We start from the raw sequence: 12,237 nt of genomic DNA, 5'->3' as shown, positions 1-12,237 counted from the left end.
AAGCAACTCATGCAGCTGAATATCAAAAAAACAGACAACCCAATCCAAAAATGGACAGAAGACTTAAATAGGCATTTCTCCAAAGAAGATATACAGACTGCCAACAAACACATGAAAGAATGCTCAACGTCATTAAGCATTAGAGAAATGCAAATCAAAACTACAATGAGATATCATCTCATCCCAGTCAGAATGGCCATCATCAAAAAAATCTAGAAACAATAAATGCTGGACAGGGTGTGGAGAGAAGGGAACACTGTTGCACTGCCGGTGAGAATGTGAATTGGTACAGCCACTATGGAGAACAGTATGGAGATTCCTTAAAAAACTACAAATAGAACTACCATATGACCCAGCAATCCCACTACTGGGCATATACCCTGAGAAATCCATAATTCAAAAAGTCATGTACTAAAATCTTCATTGCAGCACTATTTATAATCACCCGGAGATGGCAACAACCTAAGTGTCCATCGACAGATGAATGGATAAAGAAGATGTGGCACATATATACAATGGAATATTACTCAGCCATAAATAGAATCGAAATTGAGCTATTTGTAATGAGGTGGATAGACCTAGAGTCTGTCATACAGAGTGAAGTAAGTCAGAAAATGAAAGACAAATACTGTATTCTAACACATATATATGGAATTTAAGAAAAAAAGTTGTCATGAAGAACCTAGGGGTAAGACAGGAATAAAGACACATACCTACTAGAGAATGGACTTGAGGATATAGGGAGGGTGAGGGGTAGGCTGTGACGGAGCGAGGGAGAGGCATGGACATATATACACTACCAAACGTAAAATGGATAACTGGTGGGAAGCGGCCGCATGGGACAGGGAGATAAGCTGGGTGCTTTGTGACCACCTAGAGGGGTGGGATGGGGAGTGTGGGAGGGAGGGAGACGCAGGAGGGAAGAGATATGGGGGCATGTGTATATGTATGGCTGGTTCACTTTGTTGTGGAGCAGAAACTAACACACCATTGTAAAGCAAGTATACTCCAATTAAGGTGTAAAAAAATAATAATAATAAATAAAAAATAAAGTCAATCTGGGAGAACATTAAATCTATGCAATTTTCTTTTGAACTATGAAGAGAAAACTTTAATTTGTTTGAACTAAAGCATGTGATTAAAGCATGAAATTCTTAAAAAAAAAAAGTTTTCCCATTAGGATAGTATTGTATTTAACGAAGAGAGAAATGTTTAAGTTTGTTCTGCAATTTGCAGACTCTTCTTGTCACGTTAAAGAAATATAGTAGAGTTTATATTTAAAAAGAAGACGAGGACCCTGAGTTACACGAGACAACAAATAACAAACCTATGAAATAGACTAAGGCATTGTTAGAGTTGCAGTTCTGATTCAATTTATTGAGTATCTAGAAAGTCTATTTCATTGTTACAATTTTTAAAAGTAATCATTTATTGGAAATTCGCTGTGTGCTACTCACCAGTTAAGTAATTTACATGATTATCTAATTAATTTATGTGGGGAAAATTTTGTGCTTCAATGGAAAACTATATATATTGTCTACAGCACACCTTTCTGTTTATGTGATTCTATGGCAGAATTCTACAGAATTTACAACTCTGTAAAATATAAATAGCTATTAGCAGTACAAAATAATTCTTCTCTAAAGTCAAATGTTATTCTGTCTAGTAGAGGTTCAATTGACTTCCCTCTTCACTATGCAAGAAGCTAGTTTTACCTCCTTAGCACATTAATTTCTATATTCTTGATCTATAAATGTGTCTTTATTTTGGATTTTTCTCTTAACTGGTTGTAACACTTCTGGTTCTTTCATTGATTAATGAGTTATGTAAAATATTTTACACTTGATCATTTTATATCTGTGTGAGAGTCATGAATTTACCTTTTTTGAAATGATATTTTACTATTTTTATAAGACTCTATGGGAGGTAGATATTGTTGAATATATTTTACAGCCAAACTGAGACCCAGCAACATCACATGACTTGCCTGAGGGTCACAAACATCCACTGGGAATTCCTGACTCTGGCACGTTGCTACATACTGGGGGTGCAAAGCTGAACAAGGCTGTCTCTATCCTCAAGGTCAAGGAGACAAGAGTAAATCTTTATTGAGGGTTTCCTATGTGTAAGGCGCTTCCAAAGACATCCAGGAACAAAAAACATTTGATAAATCTTCACTATCCAAAACTCACCACTTAGTATATGAAATACTGAACTGAAATAGACTCAAACAGTGTGGCACTTCTCACCATCTGAACTCATTCTATGAACTCTTAATAACTAAATTCAGGAATCAGGTAGATTTGTATAGGGAAAGATACTCAATTGCTATCTTTTAATACTCAAGGTCACCTTGTGATATAGACATTCTTCCCATTCTTACAGATAAGAAAAATGAGGCTCAGAAAAGTGATGTTAAAAAAAAAAATCACAGCACGTTAGAATAGAAAGAGATAGCAAGATCACATAGCCCAGTGGCCTCATTTTATAGCTGGAAAAGCAGAGCTCGGGGAAACAGAGGGATTCTCTTAAATCTCTCACCCAGCAAGGAGCAGAGTCTGATTCAACATCCATCGTTTTTACCTTCTCAGACATCTTTCCACTTATCTGGGACTAGTAGCTAGGAAAATGGGCCACACATCTGTCAGAATCAGGGATAAAAGAGAGGGGAAAATTAACACTTGCTTAAGACTCACAGGGAGTCCCAGGGTCTCTTTCCAACCTCTCTTACCTCATTATTTTTCCCTCCAGATGATCTGAAGTTTTCTGCCTCAATTCACTTCCCTTTCTACTTTAATATTATCATTTTATATGTTTACTAATCTCCTACGAAAGCAATACCCAACACTATCTTCAGTATTTCAAAAGAAGCAGTGACTAATATAATTTACAATAAAATAAGGGCTATCTAAAAGATCAAGTGTCTTTGTGGCTGGATTTAAATCAACTTAGAGACAACCATGTTTTCTAATATCAGTCTAGAGTGACAACAGAAGTAGATAGCAGACTGCTTAATAAAAATATGAAAAACACACTGTGTCATTAAATCCATGGACTCTGTTCAGTAGAAAAAGAAATTCAAATTATGGGGTTCATGGGACAGAAAGTAAATGCTGGAGGAGTCTTTGGTGGTGAAAGTTTTGGGAAGCACTTGCCTATGTTCTACTGCTGCCCATAAAGTTTGAAGACCTCTACAAATACCCACTGTCCTGGACAGCTTTGCACTTAAGTCACCTTTTGCTCACAAATTCAGGTATAAGTTCCTGCTGTCAGTACCAACAGGAGGACAGCAGTGATTTCTTATTATCCCTCTTTGCTGAGTGTGGCTGGAAATATGAGCAAATCTCAGAATCTTGGGCACATTAAACTACCTTTTATCTGCTTATAGTCCCACATTCTAAAAACTTTTGAGATTACATCCTCATGACTGCTAAACCATAAAATCAAGCAGATCCCATAGTTTCCCCTTTTCTTTTCCTTTTTTTTTTCTGCTCACCTCTTCCCAACTCTTCTTGTCTTCCCTTCCCTCCTCTACTCTCCCTTCTTCTCCCATTTTTATCCTCTCCCTTTCCTGATTTTCCTCTTCTCCATTGGAAAAGGTATGTCTATGAGGTCATAGGTATCTAATGAATAGGCTTATACTATATCACCTCTCAACAAGCAGAAAAGAGAAAAACTACCAGTTATTAGCAACCCTTAAAAAGTGAGAGGACCATATCACACAAGCTGCAGTGGGTCACTGTTTGTTAGGAAAAATGCAACACATTTGTCCTGTGATGATGGATTTTTCTATTTTATCAGCCATTCACAACACGCCTGTCACATTGGCCTGATTTTGTTTCAGGTCCTCACACCCTCCAGAGACTTTCCCTTAGGAAATTTGCAATCTTCTGTTCCTTTCCAAGCCATCAAAATTCTAATGGAGCTGTGTTCTATGTAAAACTATGCTAACTTCAGTCATTATGCAGATGTCCAAATCTATTGAAGGTTTCCACCTAAAAGTGTTATTTCCCTCTAGAGTCAAAGGTACTTGGATGAGCTGTTGATCCCTTTGTTAAAATACAATCCATATATAATGAGGCCACCAAATTTGTTGAACTTCTGCCAGGAAAACAGGATGCCCCCAGAGAGGTTGGTGAATTGAACAATGTTGAATTACAGCTTGTATTTAAAATGAATTGATGGAAAAAACATTCTAAAAAAACCTTAACTTTTTAATTAATCATAATCTCCCACCATTATGCATTTAAAATATTTTTGCTGTTGTTTTCCTTTAACAAGCTCTATTTGGCTACCTCTGAGTTGCCAGAAAAACAGTGTAAAAGAATATTTTTGTGTGTGTGGTTCCATATAATCCTCAAGACAATTTAAAAGTCTCTATCTAGAATGCATAATTTTAAACATTTAGAAGCTGATGTTTAGTGAAGTTACAAGGTACATGACCAAGACCACACAGCTAGTTACTTGTTTAACAAGTGTTAAAACCTAGACCTTACATCAGCCTCCATGTTCTTTTCTACTTACACCACAGGTATTTTCTCTTTAAAATGGTTAGTCTAATGATTGGTCCAAGTTGGACTCCCCTCATGTAAATATCTCTAAGTGTTTAAAGTGAATACTTTCTACACAAAGTAAGATGCTTCAAAGAGAATAATGTCGCATCTAAAGGAAATAGGGAAGCTACCTTTTAGACTTGTAACCAGTTATATCTATGATATTAATACAGTTGGGTTAAGGGGAAATTGCAAAGTTAAGATATATTCGATGATAAAGTCAGATTCTTCAGACAGAAATAGGTTGCAAGTTAATATTACCTTAGGTGCACTAAATCACCGTGGTCTTTCCATATGTCTGAATCAAAGAGCTAGTGCTTCCTCTAAAAATTAAACCACATAATTAAAATAAAGGAATTTATCTTGTAGTAAATACTAACCTGGGAAAAATATTAACTATTCCTTATATACCTTCTTCATATAAAAGGAAGAGCAAAGTTTTGGAGTCCGATAGGGGGCAGATGTGGCTTCAGACTTCTAATATAGAGTTTATAGCACCTACCCTCCACCCCTACCCACCATCCTGGTTTGATATGAGAATTAAAAGAGCTGCATTTAGTGTGACATCATACTGCTTAAACACCAGTTTATGCTTAAGCTCATAAATAGTTAGAACTCTTCTTATCCCCTTCCCATTTGGCTGTAGATCTGTCTTAGAGATCCACTCTAACAAGAGCCCAATTGTCTTTCTCCAGTCGTGCATTTTGCCACATGATGCTGTCGACGCTGCAGAGTACAGCACAGAGCAAGAGTGAAGGGAGGTGAAGATGCAGTGATTCTCTCTTGAATCTTAAAGTCCAGAAGACACTGACACTCCCACAGGGTTCAAGGCCTGATGTTAATACACGCTATCCTCTCTTGCAAGTTTGACCATCCCCTCTTTCAAATCTGACAGTTGCTGTGTGCCCATTTACTGTGATTATTCCAAAAATATACATTTTCACCACTTAAGTGTAAACACATACTTTATAATGAAAGGCAAAGCAGAGTCACTAATGCTAAAGACAGACTCTTTGCAAATTATATTCCAACAAATAATAAATTTAATAGAGAATCATGAGACCCAAAGTGCTAACCATCAGGAAGAGGGAACGTATCATCCTCTAATATTGTTTTATTGAACATAAATGAATAAAGAGCTCTTTTATTGTATTTGTGTCATCAGCATTCCAAATCTCAATGGGACTTTTGACATAAACATACAATCAAGAACTGAGTTATTATATTTATAATGACAATATTCTATCTGATATCTTCAATCAGAAACATGACAAATAATTACAATTCATATAACTCAATAACAAATGTGTTGATATATTGATTTCAGAAAAGAGACTGATGTTAGCATCTTTCTTTCATTCATTTCTATTTTCTAATGTTTTGAAACAAAATCTAAGTTTAAATATGTTGACGGTACTCTAGTTAGCTCTTCAAGTCCCACTTGCCCAGAAAAATATCAAAATAAGATGTGCAGGGCATATGATTACACTACATCCAACAACTGGTTCAGCTAGGTTTTCAGGATAAGCTTGACTTTAAGAAAAATCATGGTTATTTTTTTCATTCATTCATTCTTGGGGAAGCAAATAACTTTACAGTAATCTGCACCATTTAGAAAGTCATATGGCCTTGTTCAAATCCAGGTGGCAATCACTTGACTTTGTCACCTTGAGATAGTTTACTTTCTGAGTTGTTTCCTCATCTGCAAAAGGATATAATGGTACTTTCCTAAAAATCTTGTTTTAATATTAAATAAGATAACCTATGGAAAGCAGAAAGCACTACTTCTGACCTGAGATAAATGCTAAGTTAAAGGTAGCTATTATTTTCACTAATCCACAATGCCTTTTTGGAATGCCTACTAAATGTTAGGCAACATACAGATAAAACAGCAATCTTCTGAGTTTGATTGTTAATCGTCTATGTGTCAACTATGACCGCTTCTTGTCATACACAACCCCAACCCCAAACCCCAAGCATAAATAAGACACCAGAGAATTCTCAGAGTGCAGCAAAAAAGGAATCCATATTCGGGAGTCACCTCTTTAAATCTGGCTGAAGGAAAGAATGATGAAGCCCCCATATTAGAGGTGAGTTCAAGGACAGGCAGTATGTATTTTACACAGCCTCACTCTTAGCATTTGCAGTCACCCAGTGAATGGAGGCCCATTTTCAAATAATTGAATATTTCAAAGTTACCAATAAAGCTAAGATATTGTTAAAGAAAGCCATTTTATCATCTGCATAATAACCTCAATGGTTCCTTTCAAACTTAGAATTCTCAGATGCCTTAGAGTTTTGTACTGGCATGAGGTAGCACAGGGAAAGGCAGCCCTTGATGTCCATTCCTCTCCTTACACCCCCGCCACCAACTTCCTACCCCTGTTAAGTCCTATTTTGTATAAGGGACCTCATGTGCATGTGTGTCGACATTCGAGCCTCCAGTCTGAGCTCCAAACATATACCCTATACAAAGCCACCCTTGGACTTATAGATATGCACTACAGTAGTGAGGTCTGCTCTCTGGAGGACACACTAAGGGAAGAGACCCATGCAGACACTGAAAACGAGTTTAGGTAGGCAATTCTAGGTATTAAGTAAGTCAAAGTCAAGAAGACGGCTGGGGGCTGTAGGTGGGCACATCCCCTTAGTTCCATGAAGTCCATGTCTATAAAAAGAGAATTGACTGGAGAAATCCTGTTTGGATCTTTTTGAAGGATGGGGCCCAGGGCAGGGACTCCTCTTGCTTGAGTCTAAATGCAGTCTTGGTGTTGTGATGAGAAAAGGGACTTTGGAGCCAGAACATCTGGGTTCAGATTCTGCTTCTGTTATTTAACAATTAAATCTTGGGTAAGTTATTTAACCTCTATTGCTCAGTTTCTTGATTTATGAAATGAGAATAATGATAACATTTACTTCATAGTATTTGTGTGAGGATTAAGTGAGGAGTTAATACAAGTAAAGCAGTTTAAAATGTAGCTAGCACAGAGTATGTACTGCATAAATATTAACTATTAGCTATTATTGTTTTAGGTAGAAGGAATAGTAGAGATGTTGCTGGTAGTGGTAATAGTAGTAAAAATGGCTAGTTCTGAAATAATTTAGTAAATTAGATCTCTTACGAATAGAATGCAATAAAGCTTTTATTTTGTTTTGTTTTGTTTGAAATAAGAATCCCTTAGATCAGATTTATTTAGTTAGAATGTAAGTTCTTACTTTGGGTAAGTAATTAAGGTTTGGATCCCTGATCTGATAAGAGATGGAACTAACCTGGACACACTTCCCATTACAAAATAAATAGAAATGTTGGACATGAGTCTAAGAAAGACAACAACAACAAATACACAGCTATGAAGAAAAGATAAGGTCGAAGAGGAACTGTCAGATATAAGAAATGAAGAAGGAAATCTAGCAAGTAGGACAAGCTAAATAAAATGATGCATATCTGAATAGAAGCTGACAAGACTCTAGCAGCAGAGGGAATCTCTACAAAGCCTGAAGGTATATAACTGTAAGGTATACCATTTCTAAATCTGAATGCACCTAATGTCAATAACATGCCCCCAAACATATAAAGCTACAGATGACAGAACTGAAAGGAGAAACCAGAAATCCCCTAATCATAGCAGAAGATTTTAACATACCTCACTTAGTCACTTAAAGAAAAACATCAAGATAATATCACAAATGAATAAACATAAGAACAGTAACTATAAAGGAACCATAGAGATTCTCAACAAAACTAAAACTAGTTCCAATCCTGCTGATGATTTCATCTGATTAAAATGTCAAGTTTATAGAAGATTTGAACCCAATGAATGAACTTAACCTAACTGACATATATAGAACACTTTGACCAAATTTGACTAAATTATTCATGTAAAGTAAGAGAAATTATACTTGATATAAAATATTTGGAACTGAACGACAGTGAGTTCAGTATGCTTTTAATATTTAGGGGGTGCAATGATAAGACTATTTTTCATGACAATTTGAGCTTTAATTAAATACATATATTAAAAGGGAAGAAATATAGCAGTTAGTGGGCTTTGCATTTAACTAAAGAAGTTAGATTTTTTAAAAAAAGGAAGATATGAAAACCAATTGGAAAAAAAAGTTTGGGATGAGTGCAGAAATGAAAGAAAACAGCAACAAGGACAAAGGGACCACAGAGATTTTCAGCAATCATAAAACTGTTTCCATGGGAAACAACAACAACAAAAAAAAAGCAAAGGAAACATTCAAAATAACTCAGAGAAACAACAGGCTATAATTAGAAATAAAATTGATATTTAAAAATTGTAGTAGATAACCATGAACAATTGTATGCCAAAGTATTAGAAAGCTTACTAAAAGAAAAATTTTAAGAAAAATATTCAATACCAAAACTGACTAAAGAATATATAAGAAACGTAAATAAACTAACGCCCATTAACTAAGCTGAACTGGAAGTAAATGACATACTCTTCAATGAACACTACCACCCCTTACAATTCCCCCAATCCAAACAAAAATCAAGCCTAATGATTTTATAGTCAGATTCTTCTAAACCTTCAAGGTACATATAACACCAAAGAACTATGTCAGGCACCAAAAAGGTGTTCTGTTTTTGAGGTTTGGTGAGATTGACTATTTGACTTCTGGTAGGGTGCTTTCAATCTGGCTTAATAACAGACCTACAAATAAGTTGTGCATAATATATTTAGGAGATTAAAGGTATAAGTGAGTGAATGTGGGCTCCTGGAACCTCCACTTTTACTCTTGGAAAAAACTGAATTTGGTGATTTCTGCCAAGTTTAAAGTAAAGAAGCCACAGTTGAGAAAAACCCAGGGACCTGGATTCATTTTCTTTTATTTTACTGGGAGTGAAAGTGGGAGTTACACTAAAGAAATATCTGCTACCCATAGGTCGAGAATTCCACATTCTATTTCCTATTGTGTTACAAGGTTTATGCACATTTTCAGTGCAAGCCAACCATGAGTCTTTCAGAGAATCTCAATATCTCTCCAAATCCAGACAAGGACAGTCTGAGAAAACGAGGATAAGCCAGACACAGAACAGCAAATACTGCATGATCTCACTTATATGTGGAATCTGAAATAGGCAAACTCATAGAAACACAGGGTAAAATGGTGGTTACCAAGGGGGTGTGGGTTGGGGAATGAGAAGATGTTGGTCAAAGGGTATAAAGTTTCAGTTATACAAGATGGATACGTTCTGGAGATCTAAGGTACAACATGGTGACTGTAGTTGGCAAGGCTGTATTGTATATTTGAAATGTGCTAAGAAGGTAGATCTTAAGTGTTCTCATGACAGAGAGAGAGAGAGAGAAAAGAAGGAAGGAAAGAAGAAAGGAAGGAAAGGAGGAAGGGAGAGAGGGAGGGAGGGAGGAAGGAAGGAAGGAAGGAGGGAAGAAAGAAAGAAAGAAAAAGAAAGAGGAGAAAAAGAGCAACTATATGAGGTGATGGATATGTTAATTAGTTTGATTGTGGTGATCATTTCACAATGTACATATACATCAACATATCAAGTTGTACATCTTAAAATATATACAATTTTTTGTCAGTTATACCTCAATTAAAAAAAAGCCTACAAGATGTGGGGAACTGAGAAGAAAACAAAATATAAGGAAATAGAAACTTATTTAAACCACTGGTGAGAGTGTGAAATTTTTAAACTCTTTAAAGAGCAACATGAGAAAGTTGAAGATGCCCATTTCCTATAATAGTTCTGTTATTAGGTATATAGCCTATGTCATCATTTTTCAAATTGCTGATTATAACCCATTAAGAGATTGACAATTCAATTTAGTGAATCTCTACCCACTTTATCCACAACAGGATAGAGTATAAAATAACAAAGTAAATTGTATTCATAGTTTGTGTGTGTGTGTATGTAAGTGTGTGCATGCATGTGTATGTGAATGTAGAAAAGGTAAAGGTAAGTATCTTTCCATATATAGGTATGTATGTGCATGTGCAGGTCCTGTGTCCCAAAATAAAATATATTTATTTCTGTGGGATTACAGTACAAGTTTAAGTACAATTTTCCTGGAGAAACACTCCCACATAAGTACATGGACACACTTACAGAGATGTTTACTGAAGCATTTGTTAGAATCATGAGTAATGGTAAATAATTTAAAGTGTCCTCCAATTAAACATGGGTAAATAATTAATGTTAGACTTATATAACAGAATACTACCATTCAATAATAAAAATAAATGAACTAGTCCCTTATATATCACATTATAATATTAAGCACAAACAGCAAGTTGAAAAAGTATGCCTATAAAATTTATGCAAATGAAAAGCATAAAATACATAAAATAATATTACATACCTTTATAGATACATATATACTGTGTAGATGTATAACAATATACATGATGAGAATACACAAATGCTGCAGGTACTAGTTATCTCTAGCCTGGTTAACTTTATCCAGTAAGGACAGCAGGTCATGATTCGGGTAAAAAGGAACCATCTGTAACTACAAAATTATATTTATTTCCCAAAAAGGAATATAAAGCATATCTGACAATATTGTGTCAGCATACCTGAGTGCTTGCAATATCTCAAAAATAATTTTTTAATGAAATTAGATGAACTAGCTTTAGGAACTGTACCTGGAGCAAGAGGAGAATTCTAACTAGTTATAATCATAGCATCTGTATTTAAATACACTAATAAAGCAATAGAAAAACTGATACCTCCCCAAATACATTCAACATATGCCCATGGTTGTTATTGGTGTGTCAAGATGGAATAATTTTAAACAGAAAAAAAGATATTGGAAAGAACTCCCAACTGCAAAATTAGGAGACTTTAGAGATTTAGAAACAGATGGTAATCGACTGAATTTCAGACTTGTGTATGTTATCTTAGCCAGGGGTCAGTTAGAATAACTAGCTTCTTCCTGAGGTGCCTCCACATATTTGTGAAATGTTAACTCCAAAAATATTTAAGAAGCTATATGACTGCTAAAAATTGGAAAACGCCTTCAACTCACATTGTCATCCATGGTTTTTGCCAAATACTTAACTTTCCTTTAGGCTGGAATGTTTACCACATGAATGATTTCAGTTCAGACTCTTCAAAATGTGATTGCACTCTCCACAAAAATCAGACTTTAGCAGAAAGTAGTATTTTCCAAACCACTGCTATATGTTAAGGCCAAAGGCTCTTTGTAAATTAACTATATATTATTTTTACATAAATACTTTACCTACATGATAAGAGGGAAATGAGCAGCCTCATAAATTGGTACTTTCACATTCTACAGAGAGCTCAGTGCAGAAACACATGCTCACTATATCAGCATTTAACCCTGAATGCTGTATTTCAAAAAAAAATAAGAGAGAGAGATTTTGTTTTTACTTTTTTTGCTATTGAAAGACCACTCAGACTAATAAGAATATCCATATTGCACCAATTTGTTATATAAACTCGATTGGTCAGTTGAGCTCCTTGGAACTTAGTTCTCTGTGGAGGACAAAGTCTGAGGTGACCCCGATGCATCAAATTTTTATATAATCCATTTCCCTTGAGTGTGGGAAGAATCTGAGACTTGCTTTTAGCCAACAGAATATGACAAAGGTGATGGGACAGTCACTCTGTGATTACATTCCATTTCAGAATGTATCTTAGTAGGATGTAGCAAGAAAGTCTCCTGGGCTTAAA

The sequence above is a fragment of the Mesoplodon mirus genome, assembly GCF_964341445.2.
Source record: "Mesoplodon mirus genome assembly, chromosome: 7".
In the NCBI taxonomy this organism is placed as follows: domain Eukaryota; kingdom Metazoa; phylum Chordata; class Mammalia; order Artiodactyla; family Ziphiidae; genus Mesoplodon; species Mesoplodon mirus.
This window is presented reverse-complemented; position numbering follows the sequence as displayed.